Genomic DNA, 27374 nt, shown 5'->3' with positions numbered 1-27374 from the left:
AGTATACTGTCAAGTTTATAAAAAGATATTGTATAAATATACGAGAGCCGCAGTAAGGATGTAGAAGAGTTGTATGCACCGAGTTTGGCTACCGTGTCTATATTATGACTATATTATAAATTAAGTTCAGAAACGCAAACTGTATTAGTTCATAAGAAAAATATTATTTGTAATGTGCAGTGTAATCTTTGATGTACGAGGTGCATCCACAAAGTAGGGTCTTTCAGTTGTCGGACAACTCCTTTGACAATTTTTAATACATTTTGCAGTATTAAAGGAAAAAAATGTTTAATCATGGTGAACATTTTCCGTCAGTGACATCGACCAGTTGAGGTAGAAACACATCAATATCACGTCACGTGAAATCACAAACTATCACATTGCATACATATTTACATATTAATATTTGCGAACAATGTGACGTGATTATAATTTGTTTCCAACCAATTTAAAACAATAGATATACTTCGGCTCACATGAATGTCACGTGAAATCACGTAATAGCGTGTGATTTCACGTGACGTGATCTTAATGTCTTCCTACATTCTGTCACTTCTGTAATCAATCCATCATCATTTTGAAATGCTGATGCATATTGTGAAACCTTAAACAAAATTAGAAGCGCCATTCAGAACAAAAGATCAATCTCTGTTTCAATCTCAGCGTATTAAAAATGATCACGAACTGATGATAGGAGTGATAAACTGACTGAAGTAACTGGCGGAACATTTTTTATGCTACTTTAAAAAAGCAGGTGCAATGATACACCAAATGCGTGAAAGTCAATGGCAACCACATATTTGGTAAAATAAGATATATGTATAATGTAGGTATTGTTCGCCATGTTTCAATATGATTTTTTCTTTCAGTGCTATTTTTAATTGCTGACCGAACCTTACTTTGTGGATGCGCATCGTATAAATGTAGGTAAACTTCTAGGAGATATGAATTACTAAAGACTGCACATATAAATGTAAGAATAAGATTTGCGTTATACATATATATTTTCGTATACTGTACACTGTGGAAATAAGTATTGTAAAATAAATTAAAAATTGACAAAGTACCGAAAGACAAGAGTTCAACTCCTAGTATAGTACAAGTCGGTCAAAAATATGACGATTATGGGAATATAAAATTGATAGAAAAACTTACTAAGTGACACTACAAAATATGAAAGCAAATTTAATTTTCTTAATACAAAAAAAGTTGATAGAAGTTGTCGGAAACTTTCGCCAATTCCTCGAGACGATTGTACACTTCCTCCAATCATTATTTAATTTTACCATTATGTGTTTTTTAAATAAATAAGGATGTCTACTTCATTCTACTTCTTCTACCATTAGTGAAAGTAGTTTTACGTTCAATATATAGTGTCGGGCAGAAGTATCGATACACTGGTGACTTATCAGTATTCTTTTCATTGCAACACCAGGTTAAATATTATTTCCTCGAAACTGTGACAGTGACACCAGCATTGTCAATTGATTATAAGTAGGCTGCGGATCTTTGTGCAAAATGACATTTTATAAAGTAATTCACGAGGATAAGAATAAAAGTAGGAATTTCCTTTTTCCTTTAAGTATCTTATTAGGTTAAAAATAAAGTAGAAACCTCGTTACATCCGATGAAACTTTTGTCTTTTATTGTATTTCATAGAGTCCTGTAAGCTATAAATGCATAAAATCCGCAGTCTAGTTATAAGATTCGGTGATGTATAATATTTCTTTCTCCCACTATTGATAACTCTCAATACAGACGTTCCGTTTGGTTTTCAAATACTCCTTGCCAGCGGTAAACTTTACAGAAATATTTTAGTTGCCAACGGTAGATTTTACAAAAATATTTTAGTCTACAAAGTTTCTGTTTGTTATTGACACACTTTTTGCCAGCAGTAGACTTTACAGAAATATTTTCGTCTGGGTTAGGTGTTTCTGCTTGTTATTGAGCATCTCGTTCGGACCACGGTGGGTCCCCCGCGAGCCATCGAGCCTGCGGGCGTCTTGATAATAAAAGACGTCGGGAAAGTTAGTGGGGCGTGTAGCCGTATCCCGTATCCGGCGAAACTGCATGCCAAGAACAATTGCAGCTTCTGTCATGCCACCAGCAACAATGGAGCATCATTGTGGGACTGGTGGTCACCGAGCCTTCTACGTGTTAAGAAGTAAAAATGAAAGCCTTAGTTTATATTTAACAGTTACTTTGCATAAAAATGGACACCAAGGAAACTAAACTGAGCTGGAATTTTCTTTGTTTAGATTTTTGAAAGAATTTTGAATTTTGAATTCAGAAAGGATTGAGAATTCTGCAACGGTTTAGAATTTTGGAAGGATTTAAAATTCTGAAAGGGTTTAAAATTATGAAACGAAGTAGAATTCTGGAAGGATTTAAAATTATGAAATTATTTGAGCTTGCTGTTTATTAAACATTTAAAAGCGAATGTGCTCTTACGAGCTCAAATATTTGATTCCCCTATAATAGGTGCTGTAGTTTTTGTGCAGAGTAGTATAAAGCACAACAGTGCAAGTTCGTGTTACAATCTTCGATTCTAACAATAAGTGTTAAGAAGTGGAAATGAAAGTCTTAGTTTCACTCTGACACTTAGTACCAACTCTGCATAAAAATGGACATCAGGGAAATTGTAAACTAAGTAGAAATTTTCTTTGTTTAGAATTCTTCAAAGAATTTTGAATTTTTAAATGATTTCAATTTTTAAAACGATTTAGAATTCCGAAAGTATTTAAAATTATAAAAGGGGCAATATTGTGTTTACCGTTAAATAAACATTGAAAAGCGAATGTGCTCCTACGAGCTCAAATAATTGATTCATCTATATATCACCTATATGTGAAAGTGAAAAGCAATATTTTCTATATGAGAAAAGGAAATTGGAAAACAAGTTTCTTTCTGTTTTTCATTCAGGATAGAACTGTAGAATTACGTACCTTATCACGTATACCGTATTCGAGTGCGTAAAGCATAATAAAACAAAAATTCTAATAATCATACTAACAATTCTACCTTATTACATAATTCAAAGTTGTTAAAATAAAACAAAAACAATCACGGAGAAAGCAAAATACAAAAAAATAACAATTTGTCATGAACGACAGTCAGTAAAATGTAGCAAATTGCTATCAAACTTTAATAAACTATCGAATATCTTTTTCATAATACATTTTACTGAATAATTATTCCCTTGACGCAACTAATTTTCCTTGATTTTGGATTTTATAAAACAGTCTACGAAAATTGATATTTGCATAAACATCTGCAGTCTATCTATTACGTTTTAAAAGCTGTAATTAAGATTATGACAGTTATAGATTTACTTACGTAACAATTAATATGTATCCATTTTCTAACATTTTCTTTTCTTTTGGTTGCAGGGAGGAATTGGTAGAGGAAACAGTTGAATTTAAAGAGGTCTAAGTTTCCATGTTACCATTTTTCTCGCAAGTACAACGATGCACTTGCAGGAAGCAATTACACCCTTTCTCATCATTCCACAGGCAAGAGTATTAAGGTAAGGTTACCGAGAAATAACACGTAATTACATACTATGATATTAAGTCGGTATTTTAATACAGGATGCGGCACAATTCCTGGTACGAGCGAGCACGAAGTGATTTCTCGTACAAAAATAAGCTGAAATTGTAGAATAAATTATTTTTATATGAAGCTTCGTTTTCGAGAAAAATCCAATCGAAGAACGTGACTGTTGAATTGACAGTATTGGAATTGTATCTTGGCTCCCAAGGTCCCCGGAGCTTACTCCACTCGACTTTTATTTATGGGGACATGTAAAATCTTTAGTTCCTGTTACAAATGGTGTAAGTGTTGTTCAATTGCAGGGGAAAATTGTAATAGCATTTGAACAATTAAAATGTTACCATACCTTAGTAAGAATTCATGAATCAATAATATAATTAGAAGAGTACATTAGTGTAAGGTCGATTGATAGTTAGAGAAATTGTTGCATTCTTCAATGTTTCAATAAAAAATTTGTTTTCATTAAATCTTCTCATCACATTGATTTAAATTTGTGAAGATACCCTGGCTCTGATTGGAAATGAATGTTGATTTATAAGTGGGTTATAAATATGAAACGAAGTGTAGTATATATTCAACAGCCAGACCAACATTTTCAACAATTTTTCATTAATAAAATAAAGGGATTAAATACAACTAGACGAGTAGAAGTCTATTGTCTATAGTCAGACAAAAGTGCACGCATACTTGATGAAATTTCTAAATCGTTTTTCTCGAAAACAAAGACTCATATGAAAGAAATTTATTCTATAATTTTAGCTGATTTTTGCATAAGGAATCACTCTATTCTGTTCTCGTTTGTATCGACAATTTTTTGAAATACAAAGTAAAGGTAATATTACAAGGAATTAACCATGTAAACTACTTTACTATTTCTATCTGAAAAATGATTTTGAAAAGCAATTTTATTTTATGTTATGTCATTTACGACTTCAATTACAGTATTTCTACGAAGTAGAAATTATTTTCGAGATTAGTTCAAGAGGATATTCACTCAAATAAAATACCATAAAAATTCAGTTGATTCCGTATTAAGGAAGGTAATTACTTAAAAAAACATCATTTGCTTGTTCAAAATAAAATAACGTAAATTTTATTTGAATAACCGTATTACAAATGTTTTATTCAAATACACTTTAATAATAATTTTAGAAGAAATATGATAATAATAAAAGAATCAATTGGTCATCCTTTAAATTCTACAGAATCATGTTTTCGATCGTTTGATCTATAGGAAGTAAAATCGTGTAAATTATATGTTTATATTTTGAAACGTACATTGAATATATGATTGCATTCTTAGAACAGTAATGATTAAAGTGTCATTAATGTCTTAAAGTACTACATGTGAGCGTGCAAGCTATTACTCAACGACGATTTGCGTGAATAATTTCACAGCTCACAAATATACGTCGCAGAGCTGTTAAGTCTTATCATTCAATTTTCCTCAAACTGCATAAAGAAGTAGTATCAATTTACATTAATAGATTGCCTCGCCTCCTATTGTGTTTTAAAAACTAATAACGATGCAAAGTAGAATGCAACAGTTCACCGGAAACTCTAAAACTTCTCAAATGCTGTTTCGAAGTTTGAAAATTCCAAAACGGAAAGATTATAAGATTAAGTAAATGTGTTGTTATTTTTATCATTCTGATCACTATTTCTTACTGCATATAATTTTTGTTTTCTGCTTGTTTTAGTGTATGTTTCGACGGTAGAGTCACTTAACAACTGTTTAAAATAAAGTAATATACATAGGTGTAAATCACGAATTGTGATAACTAAACTGATTATTATACAAATTCACAAACGCAGGAATTGAATAAGAATGTGTTCCTTTGATGAATGACTCCCGTATAACAAAGATAATACAAGCCTTTATTAAATTAAATTAACTCATACTTTGTTCATTTTGCTTCGTAGGAAGTGTTGAATAAATTGAGTCATTGTTACAAATGGACTTATACCAGTTTCAGAAAAAAAATATTTACGCAATTCCATTTAACAGCCAAATTTCTTTTTTTCATTCGTAAGGATATTTTCCTGTATAGACTTTGTTATTGTAAATTTAAAAAGAAGACATCTATCTATAGGTAAAATTAGTTTTAACTCATCGTTTTCCAAATTGAGCTTGTACCGCTTTAGAAAAAAAAACGACTTATAGTTTCCTCCAATTTCAGTACTCCTTTTGTTTGATTATATTTGATTTACTATCTTCCAACCTTCTTACTTCCTGTCTTGCTTATTTACCTGCCTCGAGATGACGTCTTTGTGCTCTTTCATTTTTACACTTTTTTTTCTTCCTTTCCCTAATAAACCTATCTCTACAGAACGACTCTCAACCACTTCCCCTTAAACCTCTTCCTTCTTCGTTAAGATTATATTAAAGTCTGATGTAAATAATTTTTTACCTATTGCCACATTAAAAATAATATCGTCAATTGATGATAAAAATCAAACGTGTGTGCATTTAATTTTTTGTCATTGTGTATTTCATTTGACTTTATCTATAAGATACGGCGATTGGCATTTGATTGCGTTCGCACTATATGTTTAAAATGACTACTTTGAGTTTCAACGCACACTTGTAGAACCCTTATTATTAATTTTCTTACTGTTTTGGTTACTTCCAGCTGTGAATCAAATTTGCTGGAAACCTTTTCAATTCTATAACGTAGTGTTTCAACATTTTTCATAAATCGTCTATTAGAACGAAGAAGTCGTTGTATCTCATGAACAAACGTCATACAGAATATACGCTCCCATTCGGATGTATTCGAACATTTTTGAAATATACAATAAACCTGAAAGATCATCACAAGATCATCATGAATCACAAAGTTATTGAAGCTATTAACGATAACATATATTGTTTAGAAAATATTAATTATTGTTTAGTAAAAAGAAGCGGTGCAAAATGTGTACCTGTATAAAATATCACAAATATTCCACTCAGAATAGATATCTTAATATTTATGGACGGAATAATATGTTTATATAAATGTTCGTAGGCAGTTACAGAACATTGATATGTCAAAAAAAATATCGTATTTTTGGGAATTTATTTTAAAGTGACAAAAATACTTCTTCCAATCACAATTTTTCAATAAAGAGAGAGATATGTATGAATAATATATACAAATTTTCTTTTCAATTTTCCTTCAAATACAAATATGACGTACGTGATTTCTGATGAGCAGGTTTATGAAACGAAATTTAAACAGTGGAATATTAAATAAATTTAAGTTGTCTATTGATCGTCGTAGGATCTTTCCGTTTGGTTGAAAAATAACCGAATGGTAACACTTTGAAGCAAAAAGTTCATTGTTTTATAAGAAAATGGTCCTTTATTTACGCATATGCTAGATAAAAATTACAATATAAAGCAAAGAAATAAAATACTACTCATGGACATTGTATTTCTTACTCGTATTTATCCATTATTAAGGAACGCTGATTTCACATATGTTTTTCACGTTTTTGTAGAAGAAGCAGTATACGTTTCTTCCATTTTATTGAAACATTTACATACGCAAGTAATAAAATACAATATAAGAGTCCCTTATTAATACCTGTGTTTCTTAATTAAGTTAAGACTAGAACTACCAACCCTATCAAAATGACGTATTTCAAATTTCTCATTTTACAATCACTGAAATCATGAAGAATACTTTCATAGGAATTTATGTTAGTCTTTAATCTATTATACACATTATATTATTTATACTATGCTATGTTGTATTATATATTACAGACATTAATCTATTATACAATTTAATTTACTTAGCATACATTCAGTGCTGATAGTTGATAAATATAATACGGGACATTTTGTATAATTGCGAATACTGTCGTGGATGTCAATGTTGATAAATATAATACGGGACATTTTGTATAATTGCGAATACTGTCGTGGATACAAAGACTTTAATAACAGAAAGAATCTTAAAATATACTAAGCCACTCATTGTCAGGACCTGACGCAATTGAGAGACACCTGCACTCAATGTTCGTTGTTCGTGACAATGAATGACTCATCGTCGCTCAGGAGGTTCGCTCTTTCATCCACTCTCATCCTTCATAGAGATAAGCTTACCACAGGCTTTGTTTTTGATGATGAACACGCTATATCCCATCCAGTCAGCGGATTTCCCACTTATTCATATTCTTTCTGTTTTTCTCCGAATGCTTGAAGAATTCTTTCCAGTCGAAACTTGTAAAATATCCCAATTTGATCCCAATTGTTGGTACGAAAAAACAGTCTGCTTGGCGATAATTAGGCTGGTAGTCACTTTCTACGGAATCCACCGTCGAGGAATTATTGGCATAATATTTTCGGAACATGGAACATGTCAATGTTAAATATTTAAAACGATTCTGGTTCAACTGTCTTTCTAACCCATTAACCGCGCACAATCGAATTAACTCAAGCAAGCGGTATTACGTTGCGAAAAAACCGTGGGGTTAATAACGGTTTTACAATCGTGAATTGGTCGTGTATCGCTTGTTTGTTATGCCTCATTTACCTCTTACGCTAACCTACGGCAGAGGTATGCAATGCAGATAATTTTTCTGCCTCCAGCTTTTAATTTTAAATATTTGTAGATCAATCGGCCAGACATACTCTAATATAATTACTTAAAAATCGTAAAAGTGTACTATCTGTGTGATTATTAAAATATAATAAAAACTTCAGATATAATAACTTCTTTAGAGATGCAAAAATCAAAATCTAATTTATTCGTATTCTAGATTTTGACATATAGTTTGCACATATAAACGTACAAGAAAAGAAACAATTCCTTAATAGTGCAGTAATCATCTATGATCCGCAGGGTTGAAAGTGTTAAACAACAATTTTTTTTAATTACTTCTACCGCAAATGGAGTTACTAATGGTCTGCTTTAAATTGTTAGCTTAGAAGTTTCATTCATTTGGTATTTGCTTGCTTCGAGTTAATACTGCTTTGATTATATGAGTTCTGAACACACCATGTACTACTTATGAAATCTGGCTTTATCGTGTTTGCAGATATGAATCAGTTTCTATCAGTATCGATCAGTGCTAGATATCGTATGAACGTTACCAGATGTGAGGTGAACGAGTGTTGTTATATCGCAATAATTTAGTAAATATAGAATGGATGTATTTTCGTTAATTAAACTCGTACTTGATACGGGTCTGAACATACTAGCCCCATATAAAATATTGATCACAATCTTTTTCTGTAACAACACCTTTGTGCGCATCTCTTCTATCTGTATGTAATACGATTTCTGCCAGACAAGGACTAATTGTAAGTAACCCTATGTAGTTATGTTGTGAACATGTACATTCATAAAAGAGCTACTGGATCGGCCCAATACTTTTCAAGATATAAAATCGCCCGACATAAACATTCTTGTTTCGAGAAAAGCGCGTATAAAGTTTTTCTTCACTATCTTTGATTATCTATATATATCTCTGTTAATAATTCCAATTTCAAAAAATTGCTTTGCAGAAATGATTTTCACATCAAGAACTACGAGATAATGCAAAACAAGAATAATCTTTTTCGACCCTCTAAAGTAGGGTAGCCCCCTAATGCAGTAAACAAAATTTCTAGTTGATATTATTATTTTTTAAATGGCCAAGAAAAATTTAGTATTTGTATTGTTTAAGTCACAGAACAGCTTAATGATCTAGAGCAGTCATACTCAACTTTTTTTTTCTCGGGCCACATACATATGGGTCATTCCACGTCAACCGGAACAGAAAATTCTCGATCACCTCTCCGATTTTGTTGAAGTTTTTTTTATGTATTCTGTATTGCGTAGAAAAACGTATGATTTTTTTCACAATTTTAAAATTAATTTTTCAGAAAATATAAACGATTAAAGATTGTACAAAATGCTTAAAATTGAAAATCCGCTTATATTCAAACATCAGTACCTTGAGTTCTGTTTAGTGTACAGACTTCGTCTTGAACTCATTTGAAAGCTCTTGCAACGTATTTTCATTTCGTATACACCAAGTTCAGTAACGATAAGGTATTACATTTGTTACAAACGCATATATAATGACATGAAATTTTCAAAACTTTTACATCACGATAACGTTTTGAAATAAATATGACGCTATTCCTTGATTTATCCTGTACCAATATGGTAAGTTTCAGGATGGAGAAACAATGGAGTGTACTTTAAAATAAATAATTAACCGTGCCATAGACGCAGCGCGCCGAAGCTGCTGCGCGTTTGGGCGCATGGCTATCGGAAGTGAGTGTACGAACGGTTTCTTCGATGGCATTTTTAAATTGTTTGATGTACTTTAAGGCACTATGTGTACGGTGAAATGGCCTCTTATACAGTAAAATGTGGCAAACTCCTATATTATTCAGAATGTCGCAATAACCCGCCGACCAAATTTTTAAGAATTAAAATCCGTTATTATATCATACATACATCTTCGTGTATCATATACTCGTAATGTAACGTGTGTATCGCAACGCAACTGTATGTAAATATTCAACATTTCAGTATTTCAAGTAAGATTTATTTTATTATACTTAACCTGAACGCTGTTAGATGAATCTTGCTCGGACCAAGTCACTCACGCATTTACAGATATTTTACGTTAATGTTCTTTAACACTTTTTTTTTATAAATGAGCACTACATGTTCTGTGTCAGTTAAAGACTTTTTGGCTATTAATTTATTGCGTGAAATGGTTTAAAGTGGAACAGTTTATAGATTTAATAACATACAGGCAGTGGGCGTAAGTTAATCGAATCAATTTGGAAACAATGCAGTGTAGCACATAAGAATTCTTGGAAAAACTTTCTGTGAAATTGGACACGTTAGTTACTTATTCTTTTGTGGCACAACAACAGTTCGCACATTTTACACAAAGAAAAAAATCATTTGGAAGAAGGAGAGTGTTTATTGGTATGTGATTTTTTTGAAAATTATGCGTTTGTAATTCAAGATTCGGTTTAAGGTGTACACTGGAATAACGATCAAGGTACTTTACATCCTTTTGTCGGTTACTATAAAAAAGATAGTACGTTACAGCATAGAAATTTCATTGCAGTATCAGAGTGTTTGAAGCATGATACTATTGCAGTGCACCTTTTCAAACGACAATTTATAACATTTATAAAACAAGAAAGTGAGGATATGAATAAAATAATTTATTTCACAGACGGATCCAGTGCCTAATAGAAAAATAACTTACATTACATAAATTTATACTGCCATGAAGAAGATTTTGGTATACCTGCCGAATGGCACTTTTTCACAACGTCGGAAGGGACCTTGCGATGGCATTGGAGGACCAATTAAAAGGTTAGCTACACGAGCCAGCTTAAAAATGCTTCAAGATGCACTTAATACTCCTGCAAAGTTTTTTAAATGGGCACAGGAAAACATTTATAATATCACACTTTTTCGCAAACCATGAGTATGAAGCCGAAAAAACTAATTTACACAATCATTTCGATAAGGCTAAATCAGTGTGTGGAACTCATAGATTTCCTTACTTTAAACCAGTTTCACACAATAAATTAATAGCCAAAAAGTTTTTAACTGACACAGAACATGTAGTACACATTTATAAAAAAAGTATTAAAGAATATTAACGTAAAATATTAGTAAATGCGTGAGTGACTTGGTCCAAGCAAGATTCATCTAACAGCGTTCAGGTAAAGTATAATAAAATAAATCTTACTTGAAATACTGAAATGTTGAATATTTACATATAGTTGCGTTGCGATACACACGTTACATTACGAGTATATGATACACGAAGATATAATAACGGATTTAAATTCTTAAAAATTTGGACGGCGGGTTATTGCGACATTCTGAATAATATAGGAGTTTGCCACATTTTACTGTATAAGAGGTCATTTCACCGTACACATAGTGCTTTAAAGTACATCAAACAATTTAAAAATGCCATCCAAGAAACCATTCGTAGACTCACTTCCGATTGCCATGCGCCCAAACGCGCAGCAGCTTCGGCGCGCTGCGTCTATTGCACGGTTAATTATTTATTTTAAAGTACACTCCATTGTTTCTGCATCCTGAAACTTATCATATTGGTACAGGATAAATCAAGGAATAACGTCATATTTATTTCAAAACGTTATCGTGATGTAAAAGTTTCGAAAATTTCATATCATTGTATATGCGTTTGTAACAAATATAATACCTTATCGTTACTGAACTTGGTGAATACGAAATAAAAGTGCGGTTCAAGAGCTTTCAAATGCGTTCAAGACGAAGTCTGTAAACTAAACAGAACTGAATTTTATGCAATCTTTAATCATTTATATTTTCTGAAAAATTAATTTTAAAAATCTGAAAAAAAATCACACGTTTTTCTACGCCATACAGAACACGTAAAAAAAACTTCAACAAAATTGGAGAGGTAATCGAAAATTTTCACTTTAAATCGTCCCGGTTGACGTGGAATGACCCATATGTTTGCTGCGTTACGCGGGCCGCATATATTCATACCTCATAATATAATAATGTAAAACGTAAAACTGCAAACCTGAATGTAACCAAGGCTTATTTAAAAATTAGTGTGATTTTTTATGTTGAGACAAGCTTTTGACTGTTTTATACAAACCAGGTTTATATATGCTACATGCTACTTTTAATGCGTCATCGAGGTGAGAATCAGTAAGGCCGATTTCTATATGTATACGTTCTTCGCATATTTCATTTTGGAATATGACGATTCATGAAATTACGATGATTAACGTTGTTATAAGATACAAACGGTTAAAACTGTTGAAAATCGCAGTTTTGCGCGACTTTTGACTTACAACTGTAATATATCTAAAGATTCTTACATATTCGATGCTTGTTACTTGTTTCTATATTAACCGATTTCAATAAAAGTTGCAGCATGTATATTATTGACATAAATCTTCGATATGTATTTATTAAATTTTCATTATCGCCTCTGACAAAAAGGTTGTAAAAAACGACATTTACTATTTCCTTCGCGATTCCGACCAATTGCAACTTTTTCAACATTTTGTTAACACATCATTTAGTACACTGATCCTTCTAACTTCACAAAGAAACTCAAATCCCTTGATCCAATTTTGAAAGAGTTGTTCTGTTTTAAATGGTGTACGAATACTTTTTGGACCTACTGTAGTTTTTGCTATGGTTGGAAAAGTAATAATGAGTGTGAGTGTTTCGGGCCGTATATGATAGCTTGGTGGGCCGCAGGTTAAGTATAGCTGATCTAGGGTTAAGGGGATGGAAGGCAAAGAGGATCTCGAAGACGAAGGGAGCGACTCGACCTTGGCTCTCGGTTTAAAGTACTCGAAACTTAAATAGTTAATGGACCGTGGGCGCGAAACGATTGATTTGTCGCTGCTCGGACAAATCGTGAAATATTTAGCAAGCGAGAGCCCTCCGTCCGTCGACGTGAAACCGGAGCGAAAGTGTGCTGGCCGGAATGCAGGGGAATTTACACGGTCGAGTTGCGCATTGGTTCGCTCTTCCATGTGCAACAATGAGCCTTTAATTATCCGCGATTCGTCCGCGCCTCCATTAGCATGCAAATTAAGGAAGTCGTCGAGTAACGCGATACTACGGCCGTGCGGTTCATCCGACCGAGAGGGAATAGGATACGAGGACGAACGGGCGAAATAGAGCAGAGAGGACGAACTCGATGCGTTGGGGGAACGGAAGTGGATGTAGCGTGAGGAAGCAAAAAAATTGGCGAGGAAGAAAGGGAAACGAAGTGAAATAACGAGGAGGATCAAGAGGTTGAAAGGGAACGGCGAAGTGAATAGACGGAGAAATCAACGGAATCGAGGTGAAATAGAAAGACAGTGAAAGTAGATCTACATGAAAGGAACCGAGAAATTGATGGGAAAATATGGAGAATACGCGTTGTGACGTAAGTAATGATCGGTAACTGTCGTAATCATGAGTAACAGGACTGGAGCATTGTATTACGTTGGTGCATAACTTCTATCAGTTCTTTAACATTTCTGAGAAATGCATTGTTGCAATATTTTATTCATTGTTAGACGAATGTGTGTGTTAGATCACTTCGATGTGTTAAAAGAAATACAATGTTTTCGAGAATTTATTTCTAAGTGACAAAAATATTTTTTCCGATCAAAATTTGTTAATGAAGACAGAGACATGTATGAAGAATATATATAATTTTTTATTTAATTTGTCTTTAAAAATAAATATGGCGGTCAAAAGTATACCATGACATGTACCTACGTTATTTCTGATGACCAGATTACCGAAATAAAATTTTAACAATAGAATATTAAATAAATCTAATTTGCCTATCATTCGACGTAGGTTTTATTCGTTTCATCGAAAAATTATAAGACAGCAACACCTTGGAAAAAAAAGTTCATTTTTGTAAAGCTTTTTTACGAGAATGGTCCCTCGTTTTCGAAGAAATATATAAAAATTTTTATCGAAGCAAGTGTTTTTGTGACTTAGAAATAAATTCTGAAAAATACGGTATTTTTTAAACATATCAAAGTTGTCTAACCCGTTAAATAATAAAAAAAAGTCCCCATCTAACCCCTTAACAAATAAGACAAAAGAATCTCGGTTGCCCTAAGTACCTCTATAAATGTTATGTAGGAAGTATAAAATCGAGTTAACGCTTTTTTCCCCAAATTATAAAACAATTGAAAAAATATTTTTTGTAATTTTGTCGATATTAAACAATATTTTTAGATTTATAAAACGTGTAATGCCATTTTTCATTCGTACCCATTAGGCAACTTCTGTAGTAATATCTCAGCTATGTAGGATAACTTACATTATAATAAAATCCATTTTTTGTACCTCTGATCAGTAAACTCTCTTGAAATATGTGATAGAAAATAAGGGTTTACAAGTTTTTATCGTATTTCTAACAATATTGAACACCGAATGTTAAGAAATGAAAGAAAGAAAGCATAATAATATCCTATTTCGCTGATAAGCATTTGCAGATATGAAAGAATACAAGATACTAATATGATATTTCAAAATTTCAAATACCTATCGCCATATGGCTATAATAGGAACAAAAGTGTTAAAAAATATAGTGTAACACAGAATACAAACTTCTTTTTCGTGAAATTAAAGTGCTTTGTATTGTATTATAATAAGTTGAGAACTTTTGTAGCAACCTAATATTCAAAGTAACAAGTAATCATAAAGGTAACAAATATGAAGTAGCTGCATAATAAATGTCGTTTTTGTACTGTGAAGTTTCAATGATTATAATTAGACTGTGGATTTTATGTATTTATCATAACACACTTTCATCAGATGAAACGAGTTTTCTATTTTGTTCTTAACTCAATAAATTACATAAGGGAAAAAATAAATTTCTACCTTTGTTCCTTTCTTGATGAACTACTTCATAAAATTTTATTTTGCGTAAGCTTCCGCAGTGTAATTATAACTTACCTTAGAAGAAAGGATTTTCACCTTTTCGATACGGCAGCGTCAGTCGAATAGCGATTGTGCAGTAAGGAAGTGGAGGCTGGTATGAATGACGATACGCTCTCTAGTTACTCCATTGTTTCAATTTATTGCATTAAAATTAAAGATATAACTTTTCAGGCTTAAGAATACAATAGAATTTGTAATTATTGTTTCAAATTATATGTATCATTATTAAACTGCGGATGTTTATGCAACTATAGATCTTTAAACACTAATTTACAAATACTATGATCAAAAGGAAATTTTTTACTGTATTAAGAATTTCATTAGGCACAAAATCAAATGAAAATCATATTTAAATATATTTAACTAGTTACTAATATTGATTCAGAGAAATTGGATATGTTATTAAATGCATAAAGTCCACAGTCTATGACTACAGTCATGGCTATAGTCGGTGCTAAGAGTGCAAGGGGTTTAATTAAAGTAAGATCCATTTGAATCGACACGTTTTGTCATCGAATTACAAACTTAACTTATTTACATACATTTGGTGATTCTTTGATAGTTCAAATAGGGCTTCATGCGAAACGTCACGTCGTTTATTATGCAACTACTTCTTTAAGACTTACTTACCCTTATGAAAATAAATATGTAATAACGACACTCATGTATTTGAGGCAATTTCTATTCCCATTTTAAATCTTTAAATTTTATAAAACATTAATTTCTGTTCTTAACTTTCCATAAAACAAAATATTTAATCCTACATAACTTTTGACTTGTTTATGTTCTTTTTAACAATTTTCGGAGGTGTACACTCGAAAAAATATCTGCTTTCACACAAAGTAGATTGTTGTTTCTTTATATGTATAATGTTTTCTGTTTCGTTTTATCAATTTGAAAAAAAACACATTCGTCGATTCTAACGGAAAGTACTTATTCTGTACTACTTGAGTTACTATTTATAATACAATAGACCACACATTGATGATGGCTTTTGATACACAAGAAACTTTAAAAATAAAACGATCGTTTGAAGCGCTAAAAGCTTTCTGGTGGAAATAAAGGCCTATGAAAGTAAATTTCACAATATCATTTGATAAGTAAGATATTCTCTAATTATTTATTTGATAGTATTTCATTAAATTAAGCGGTAATACAAAACACGAAATAAAACTTTTTATACTATGTAACTGAACATAAATACCAAGAGAAGTTAACCTTAAAGTCAGAATGTAAATACTTCAAGCAATAAGAAACCCTACCACTGATGAATATTTTTGAAAATGTGTCGGTTTACAATAGAATTTTTATGACAGGAGAATATTTTTATTTTTCTGGAAAAAATGTAACAAATATAATAATCGTTTATCTATAGGGTATATTATTACCGAAATAATATCTTACTTAAGAAAATAGAACTGAGCATACAACAAATAAGACAACAATTTAATTTGAACAATTATTTAATTGGAAGTTTATTTCGATAACCAGTTCTGACTCATAACGTGTCGTTACTCATTGGTAAATTAATACTGTGCTGCTTGTTGAAATTGGCGTGATTCAACTGTGACTGAAATTGATGTGATATATACGTCTCTGTAACAATGCATATAATTGAATAACAACTACGATACAAGTATGTGTTTTAAAGTGATGTATTATTAGGTCGGTATATGTATATGAAACGTCAGTTTTACTGAATGATATATTTGGTTACAGTTTTATGAACGAAAATGATTAACAGTGATCATCATTTGCTTGTTAAGATGGAAAGTCTGCTCTGTACTTTTTACGAGACACTATTCATTTCGGCAATACGATTACTTAAAGATTGTTTAGAATAAAATAATACATGTAATGGATTGAGGTGAATATTAGGTAAAATCCTTCGCGTATCTATAGTTGATAATAATAAATCGAAGTAAGATGTAAGTTTCTGTCTTTTCAAAAAAGGAAAAGTTTCACAAAATGTCTATAATCAATATTGTCTTCGAAATATGAGTTTCACATTAAACAATTTAGTTTGAAGAATTTAGGTTTCCGACCTAATACGAACATAGTAGAGTTTTTTTGAGCAATTGCAATCTTCGTTCAAAAATAATGAAAATTATATAATCATACTCTGAACATAATGAAAAATGTGACTGACAAACATACGAAGTAAATCAACAGTAATCAGTTGTTACGTATGAAGAATTTTCTCTCATACCTCTCGTTCTAATATTATAGTTTGCGCTCGCACCCGGCAAAGGAAAACGCCCTTACGTTTCGTTATTTCTCTAGTAAGCGGGGGAGTAGGACCCGTTCCCATGGTGTGGTAACCAAAAAACTAGGAAGCGTGGCGCAACCTTAACCGTCGAAAATTTCCTTGTATGGAAATTTCATAGCATCCCCACCAATTTCTAGGCCTATATAAACCCGTTGATTTCAACCCTCAGGGGATCAGAACTGTACCGTCGCCTTTAGAGTCACGTCGCGTCATGTTCTTGTGAGTTGATCATTACGTTAGTGAGATCGGGCTAAAGTTTCCTTTCGAATCCAGTTAACCTTGTAAACCGCGAACACTTTGTATTTCGGCTGAAATTATTACTTGGCATTATTCCGTAAAATCCACTCGCAACCCCCGCATCGCCAGTGCGTTCACACCGAGCACATATTTATTTCGGTACCAGTTATTATTTTCTCATTACTTACTACTACGCGACAACACTACACAACACATTTGTAATTAAAGACTGATTAATTATACGGTTATTTTATATATCTGTGTAGTTCATTTTGAATTCATACCACGATCCATAAATCTATAGTATTATGGATATACTAGTTTCCTGTAGTTTAGAATAATATCAGGTCGACCGTTTCCTCACTAATACAACTTTACCGCTCGAGTTGTATTAATCATAAACTGAAAAGTTACGAGGCACCAACTAACATTTCCTAACGGCTACCTGTGATTTCGCATCAGGTTCGTCCGTCCATTACATTTATCCAAGAGTATTCCCAACCCAGTGGCTCCCCGATTTCGCATCGGGTTCGTCCACGAAACTTGATCAATCCTGCGGCTTCCTGATTTCACATCAGGTTCGTCCGCATCCTAACAGCTCCCTGATTTCACCTCAGGTTCGTCTGTACAGATTTTCCAACCTCCTCGCAGCTCCTCAGCTTCGCGTTGAGTTCGTCTGCAAAATCACATCCTAGTAACTCCCCGATTTCGCATCGGGTTCGTCCACGAATTTCATCTTCCTGCGGCTGCCTGATTTCGCATCAGGTTCGTCCGCAAGTAACTCCGTTCTCGCTTTCAAACATCCTAGCGGCTCTCTGACTTCGCGTCACATTTGTCCGCGCACCTGACCAATAAACTGATACCATATTACTTGGAAAACCTACACTCACCAGCCTCTCGCGTTGCTACGGCCCGGCCTCGTAACACAGTAAAGTAAAATAAAGGAGGGAAAACAATTCTTTGAAACGAAGATACCTATCAGGTAGAACATTTATAGAAGGCAAACATAAGCAAAAGAAATAGCAAAGAAAACGTAAGTAATATTATACACAGAATGACGATAAACACGAAAGAAAATAAATTGTGTACAGCTGTGTAAATGTGTAAGTTTTCCTACATTAGGAAAACAGCTGTAGCTTGTCAAATAAGATATATGAAGGCATTGCAAAACCTCAAAAAATTGTAATGAAATATGAGTTTTAAGTGTGGACAGACTCAAAGCATAACTGTTGAAGCTGCTGGTAGAAAGGTTCCACTACGAGAGAATATATTGGCCGAAATTTCTATAGTCATCATGTTTTTTAATGAATTTTTATAATTATTCAACACCAATTCAAAATTTGTATTTTGGGATTAATTAAAGAAAGCGTACACATCGGTTTCAAAAAATAAATTTAACATTTATTTAGAAAAAGGAAATAAAAATATAATTCAACAGGAAACAAACTGCGAAATTTCTATAAAGTCATTCTCTTTTTATATAAGTAAAGTTGAAATTAACAATTGTTTTTCACTATTTTTATATTAATACTTAGTGTACTCTCCAGTTTTTGAATGAAAATACAAAAACGTATACGATGGAGCAATGAAATTGGTGGTATTTTCAAAATATCTATGAAAATGAAGATGACTTTATAGAAATTTCGGCCAGTGTATAAGAAATAGTAGCATTATTAACAGTAGAACAACCAAACCCCTCAGAATGGCGAATTTCAAATTTCTTATTTCATAGTTACTGAAATCATAAAAATGCTGTTTTCGGAATTTCTATTGACATTTAATTTATTGTACAATTTACATTATACTATATTCTGTTATATTGCATTATACATATACATATCATACGTATCAATATATTATAGAATTTAGTTTACCATACATTCAACGCTGGCAGTGCTAATGTCAATATGTCCATCAAAATGGACAATACAGACCGAAAGGAAGGTTAAATCGTGTGAAAATGAAAAAAAAATAGAGCCAACTAAACGAGGAAAATATCCGACGGTAAAAGAGCTCCGAAAAAGGAGAAGCGTAAACAGAACGGAAAGAGGAGAAACTCAGTGGAAAAGAAATAAACCTATAGGATGTAATCTGTTAAGTAAATGCCGGATAAAGGAGGGCCACCGGCATCCGTAGGTCCTCATAGAAGCGAATGTTCCGTCGGAAGTTTTTGTGATACCTCGGAGACCTGATTAGTTGAATATCTAGCACTCAAGTTGATGCTCAGTCTCGAACGATTAGATTCAAGTTAAGATTGTGCAACAGCAACCAGTATCTTCGATTTAATATCAGCCATCAGGTTTATAGTTTAATCCTAGAAGAGTTTACCGTAAAAGACAATGCGATAGATCGATGCCGGGTCTCTTTGGACCCTTATCGGAGTTTTCATTGCAGGTACAGTATCGGACAAAAGTATGACAAGTTGAGCATAATGATCTGATTTGCAATGAAGTGCACTACTAGATTTGGATAAGTTGTACAATAGAGTTATACAAACTTTTTTGTTATAAAGAAAGTGCATTTTGGACAATTTGTTAGCAACATATTATTGTAGGTACATAAAAAACTGTGAAACTCGCTCGTTACGAGTTTCTTATTTATTTTTTTATTTATTTACTTATTTATTAACTGGATAAATACCCTTTAGTACAAACTTATGATAACAAGAGAAGGGCGTACATAAAAATGAAAACAAATGATAAAGTAATATTAATTATATTGACATTCGAAGAATCGAATTCTTTAGTGATTGAACAAGTTACATAACACAATTACAGAAATCGTTGGTTAACTTTAAAGCACGGTTGAAGCAATCAAGTTGACCATACTGACTACGGTGAGTTTTGATATGAAACAGGCTGTGATAACGAGTGTTTCGAGATGGTACATACGAATTTAGCAATGACAAAATCTTTAAGCAATTCACGCGGCCAAAGAGAACCCCATTCAAGAAAAGAATATCCAGCAATTTTCGTCTGTTTGCCAAAGTTATTAAATTTAACTATATAAATAAGGATAAGATGTCATCGTAGGTGTGGCAAGTCATAGAGAGAGGGTCACGAATCTTTTGTGCTTTTCGAAATACAGTAATTCCTCGATGAATGCGACATGAACAACGGCGTTATTCCCACCACTGGGGGGTCCTTCTCTGAAACCAATCAAAACAATGTAATCAGAAACCTAGCAGAGCCTCGGCTTCGTGCAAAAAAACAAATTTATGAGTGGCTGAAAATCTTTCTGCCTTGCCATGAATGCCCCGAACCGTACCCGAGTCAGTCGAGGGGTGGTTTCAGCCTGCTTTGCAAACAGAAATGTACGAAATTGCATTAAAATCGGAGGGGAACTCTTCCATGCCTTTCCTTGTGAATTCTCGAAGAAAATGTCTCGTAAAGTATTGTTTCAATGAACCTTACCTTTACCTTCCGTACGCAGAATGACCCAAGGAATTAATTTATGCAAAAGATCGTAGTGTTTCCATTTAAAAAATAAAGTGCAATTACTATTTGCAAGTGCATCGACGCACGTGCGAAAAAATAACCCAGTTGGTGATTAAGCTTCGTAAACAATGCAAAATTTCCCTCTACAGTTTTTTTCAGACTTCACTTGGAACAGAACTATAAATCAGCTCAATCGTTAGAATCACTCTGTATACATATATCAAAACTTTCATATAGTTTTCGTTGAACACCCTGCATGTAAAAATTGTATGAAAAGAGGAAGAGTAAAAGATGTTTCGTGTTTCGATGAAAACCGATAAATCATGCATATCGACACGCCATCGCGGTTATGAATGCAGCTTTTCCTGATACATCGTGGGTGCAATACAGGGAGAGAGAGTACCTCATTCTCCCGCCTCGGAATACAATTTCGAACTGCATTTTATGTTTATTGAAACCCGAGAAAGAACATGTAGTGTCGCACAATTTTCCATTTGAAATGTTTCATTTATATAAATATAGTGATGCGTGTAAATAGAATAAGACCACTTAATTTCGAATGTATTTAATTTGCAACTAAAGATTGTGAATTAAAAGAAAATAAAGACAGGTGAAGTCGCCGTTGAAAAATACTAATTTCATCAATATACATAATTACTCTGTCTCTGATAGTTTCCGAGATATTCGTCGAAATAGATTTCGCAGCCCCAACTTTAGGGGCGTTCACCCTTTTGACATGAACGGTTGAACATTATACTTAAGTTTCATAAAAATTGGTAATTGACACTTTGGTCTTGTCTTGTAAGACTTTAAAAAATATGATATCAATGTACATCTTATTCTTAATATGATAATACACTTTTACTTTTGTAGTAATACAATCATTGTCTTGATAAGAAGTACATTAACACTAGAACTACCGAAAATGTACGCGTTTCTGTTTCTAGTTTTTATCAGGTTAATGTAATGAACAGCTTAATGAAAATATGCGAATCGATAGATTAATAAATTTCTTCACTTATATACTGCAATAATTGTTGCGAAGGATCTCAGAAAATACACTCTTATGACATTTTAATCATTTTTATAAGAATTTTCAAACTGAGGGGACAATAGGTATAATAATTCGTAGTCAATATTCGTTCACACTCGTTTAATAATATAATGCGAACATTACACAATTGAAATCGCGAGATACATAAACACTAGATCTATAATGAAACGCGTATACAAGATGTACTGGAAGTTGTATGCTGATGCGACACGAAGTGAACGCTTCCGTGAGTCTTTCCAGAATGCCCTCCAAAACAGAAAACCTTGGGGAACAACGTAGGAAAAATAACCTCACAAAATAGTCATAACATTCGCTGACTTTCACCCTTAACGTTAAAAACTGTAGGCCTGCACGAGTCTGGTTGCTAGATGGGTACATCGACAAAAGTAAGCCCCGAGCAAAACCTTCCGGAAAAACCCGGTAAATCGCCGCTTACGCATACTACCTAAAACACGGGGAATGGTAGTGACAAGGTCGCTACAAAACCAATCATTTTTACTGTTTTGGTAGTTCTCTAGTGTTAAGTGAAGATATATTTTCTTCATAAAAGATTTCAACAGAACTTAAAAAGATATTCCATTCTATGTTTAATAAAATCACTAAATGTAATGGCAAATAACAATATTAGTTACTAACAATAATATTAGGTGTACGCAAAAGTAATGCATTTTGCTATCGAAGATCTTTAGTAATATTCAACAATTGCTACAAGTGTTAATTCAAATAGTTTTCCTTATTTTCTATAACTTCTTGCTACTCGTTTGGCAACATTTGAATTCCTTGCAGATAATGTAAAATAGAACCATAATACCAATAATACAGATGACACCCATTACTTTTGTGTACACATAATGGTAACAAAATGCAACAAGATGTTGCACCATTTCATTACTTTTTATCAAGCTTGTGACTTTACTATGTTAGCAGTGCAACTTTAAATTGTTACAACTGCATTGCAAAAATGTTGAAAATAGAATGTATCTATTATTGTATGTACATACGTAGGTATAGCACTTTGGACACGGAACAGCCTTCCAAATAATCTGTTTAGGATTTCTATGGTCATTCTGAATCATTCTGAGTGTAGGTCAAAAACTTGTCAATATGTACATACTAAACTATTGCTGTAGAACTACTTTTCGTTTTCATTTAAAGTTTATGTTTCAGTTATCGTCCATTAAAATGTACATAAATCGGAATAGATTCGAGGTTTTTGCAATTGTATGTATGCTTCATGTGGAGAGATTTATGTTTTAGTTATCTTCCATTAAAATTTACATAAAGCCACGTAGATTCGAGGTCAATGCAATTGTGTCTATGGTTCACCCGGAGAGAGTGCCTGGCTCCATATCAGGCAAACTGGAGAGCAAACTGGTTTATTAGAACGAGAAACTTTCTGAGGAAAAGTGCGTGTATGAGAAAAAGGCATCACGGTCTTTAATCCATTAGTCATACAGGAAACACGCAAGCCGGTAATTTGTTTTCAGGCTTTGTAACAGCGTTTCTAAGTTAATATTGATGGTTATTCGTCGAAGCTTTTATGTCAATACTGTTCGGTGAATAAGACGAATACGTCCTCTGTAACTAACTGTGAACTGTAAAACCACGTAAAACGGAAGTTTTGCATATTTTCTTATAAATAAAATATATTTATAGAATTGTGAGTTGAATATACTTGAACAGTTAATTAAACGATTTCTGAACAAATACAATACATAGAAGGATTCGTGCATAGTAGTCACATTTATTGGAAACTGATTGCACACTCATTTTATTTGATGCTCCCAAAAACATTGAAACATTTCAACAGGGTTAATTGAAGTGTTTAATATTTGGAAGAATTTAATTATACCGCTTTTAGTTATGGTTTTTGTTGTATAACAGAAGTTTAAAATGTTTTTTCAATAAATTTTCCCGTGATTCAAAGTTACTAATTTTCGGAATAATCAATGGAATATTCAAGTTTTAACTTTTGTAAATGCGTGCAGCAGCTTACATTTTTGCACTAGATTTTAGTTACAATTTTCAATACATAAAATTTGTAATAAAAGCTTACTTTGTTGAAGAAAAAAACTACTTGTAACTAAATTTGATGAAGAATTTTTCACAATTTTTGTCATTAATGATGTTGTACTATTCAAAAGTATGAATGTGTTTATAATGTAGGTATATGTTTAATTCTACTACAACAAAATAGAATAAAAATTAAAAAATAACTCCTTAAAGAAACATTATGTACTTGAAATAATATTTATTAATTTATGTATAAGTCTTTATACAACTAGTTTAGAAACTAATTTAAGACTAATTCAGAGATTAATAACAACTAATTTGACCCATTAATTTGCAACATACAATGAATATGAAAGTTCTGTATGAAAATTTATTTTAAATCTAATGTTCCACGTAAATACACTTGCTATTACTACATTTCAAGATGAGTTCTGACTTCCTAAGCAGTTCCTTTTCAAAAGGAATTATTCAACAAAATTTTCATTCAACAAATTAACAACATTTTGTCATATGATGCTTCGTTTCCGACATAATTAAATTCAAAATTCATTCAACATATAAGTACATATGAGTATCTCAGAAGCCAGAATGATTAACTCCACGGAACAAACACCACGGAAAGTCGTCAATATTATAGACATTACTGTTTTCAATTTTCCTTGGAATACTTGGAATCATAAGTGTTGCAAAGTAAATTATTTAAGATTAATATTGAAATATATAGGATATATAAAAGTAAACAACTTATGAATATTAAAATCGAGGAATTTATAGAAAATGGATTTGATCAGTTTGGCATCTGACAGACTATCAACTTATTGGAGCCACAGTACGGAAAATATGTTTCTTTCTGTTTGTGTAGAAAGTAAATTACAATATCAAGATTTGTTGACTAGATAATTTGTAATTAACAATTGTTCACTAAAAATACACACAGAATTAAATCTAGTCTATGTAATTATAAAAAATACAGTTAAAATTGTAAAATCTTCCTTTTATGCAAGTGGCTGTAATAATATGATCGCCCACTACTTTCGAGATAGCAGTAAGTAGAAATGGAATGTAGTGACCAGACACGTCATTCAAGTCCCATGCGATTTGATGAGTACGTAGCTAGACTTTTAAATTCGATTGTCCCACAAATGAAACATCATATAAGAAAATTTCATTCTGCATTTTCAACTTATTTTTGCATATAGAATAACCTGTCTGGTTGTACCACCTGTCGTGTTTCACCATGGCTTCTCTAAATGTAAACAGTTTCAGTACTTACAGTAAACCCAATGCATGCATTTAGAGCAATTAAGCCCCTCCTTATAAAACAAGTGACAACAAGATCTCCAAGAGAACAGAGATTGGAAGATGGTAGTTTAAGTAGTATTATCTTGTATCGCGAGAGAAGTGTATAATTAGAGAATGTAAAAAGAGGGCAGGGTATCCTGATGGTGACACATGCCTTGAAGCAACGTTCTAAATATGGATTTTAGATTTTATGCATTTATAATACATGTAAATTGAGGAACGTAAGAAATTAAAAGCTTTAATATAGCATGGAAAAGTTAACGGTTTTAAAACTCTTAACGATAAAAACTACGAAACGCGTAAAAATAACGGCTTTCAGAATTTTTATTTACTATTACTGAAATCATAATGGTACTTTTGTCGAAATTTTTGTTGATCTTTATATTATATCTACATTTTATATTATATCGTGTATGTGTATTATGCATATTAATAATTTATATAATTTAATATATTACACATTCAACACTGGTATTTCTAGCGTTAATGGAGACAACATTTTTTTTAAATTTGTCTCCAAGAAGGGGGTGTGAATTAGTGATTACCAGAAGTCTAATAATAACACTTCTTACTTTCTAGATTATCGTTCAAAGTTCATAAGTGTTTAATACTTTTGTACTTAATCTCAGAATTTAGAGGGACCTATGGCGAAAACTGTCTAATAATTTTCGAGGGAAAGTGTAATTTATATTAAAATGCTACAGAAATTTCTGTCAAGTAGTGTCAAGTCGTATTTGTATTGAAGTCACAGTGGCTTGTTCGACTGAAAGAGTTTTTTTCATTTTAGTTCCATTTTGAAAAATATTATTCGTATGATCTCCCTAAAGGACATAAATGATTTTGTAATCCGTAAAAAAGGTTAAAATGTACGAACCTTTTGTAAATTATATTTTATTCACTCTTTACACTCGATGCAAGACAAGTAAATAAAAAACTTTAGGAGTGCATTGTACTTTTCTTATGGGTGAAAAGAGGTGTATGTATGAATGTATTCGTATTATTATGAAAAAACTTACTTTTCCGAGATATACTTAGACGTTTTATTGTTTACAATGGAGATTGATGATTAATTTGAATAATTAAGAAAAACAAAATAAAGTTTATAATATTGATGTATTGATTAGTATACTGAAACAGTACAAACTTGTAATGACATTTTTTCATATAGTAACATACATTGTAAAGAAAGTAAGGTACGAATAAACACTCCAGACGTTCGAAGTAAGAGGTAGTAATTAGCAGACAAACCGTTTAAGGACTCAAGAAATTCAATGGAAATTGATTATACGAAAACAAAGTAAAATACATTTTTCAATTAAACGTATTACTTCTTGATATTCTTTTACAAGTTGACAATGCGTAAAATATCATATCGCGTTGAATGCAACAACTCACATACACGTTGTAACATAGAAAAGTCACTTAAATCCACAAAAAAATTTGTTTCATTAATTCAACAATTGATTAAATTACAAGTGAAACTGAAAAGTCTATTAATAACTGCTATAAGTTTATTCTCTATGTTCCGTCGTATAGGTATAGTGGTTCATAGCAGCGGCTATTATTTTATAACAAAACTCCAATTTAGCTATTCAACCTCCCGTAATAATGTACGCGTTTATTTCTTATCCGTTTCATTTCAATAGCGTACCTTTTTAATCTTTTCGACACCCTACAATAGACGAAGGTTCCAACATTTGGTCGGCAGCCGATCCCGGTCGTGTACCACCGAGGCAAAGAACAATATCGCCATAAACTTGTACCGTTGGGTGACTCCGGCAACCTCGGCGCGGTCAAGCCAAACTTGGCCACGTGATTTTAATTATTTGCAGGCGTACGTTTTTTCCTAAAGGAACCTTTTCCTCCACCACGAACCTCGGGAAATCCGAGGTTTATCCCTACTCCTTCAGAGTTGAGCCAATAGGAATTCGTGATATTCGAAAACGGTATTGACAAAGCATATCGTCAACGAGGGTGAAGCGCGACGTCAGAAGCGCGCCCGAATTTTTATAAATATCAGACTCAATCCAGAATTCACCCGGTGAACATCACACACACACGCAGACAAACACACAATTTTG

General features: G+C 32.5%; 1 long non-coding RNA gene across 1 annotated transcript in view; it reads left to right on the top strand.

Moving 5' to 3' along the window:
- The window catches only part of LOC107192968, a 114142-nt gene that overhangs the window by 68685 nt on the left and 18083 nt on the right, over positions 1-27374 (top strand). The window contains exon 2 of the long non-coding RNA XR_001516318.1: positions 3390-3526. This is a non-coding gene — a long non-coding RNA (uncharacterized LOC107192968). The remainder of the gene's footprint in view (positions 1-3389; positions 3527-27374) is intronic.

Source organism: Dufourea novaeangliae, unplaced genomic scaffold (genome assembly GCF_001272555.1).
Source record: "Dufourea novaeangliae isolate 0120121106 unplaced genomic scaffold, ASM127255v1 scaffold464, whole genome shotgun sequence".
Taxonomy (NCBI): Eukaryota; Metazoa; Arthropoda; class Insecta; order Hymenoptera; family Halictidae; genus Dufourea; species Dufourea novaeangliae.
Note: the sequence above shows the minus strand (reverse complement) of the source record. Positions and strands in the feature narration are given on the sequence as shown.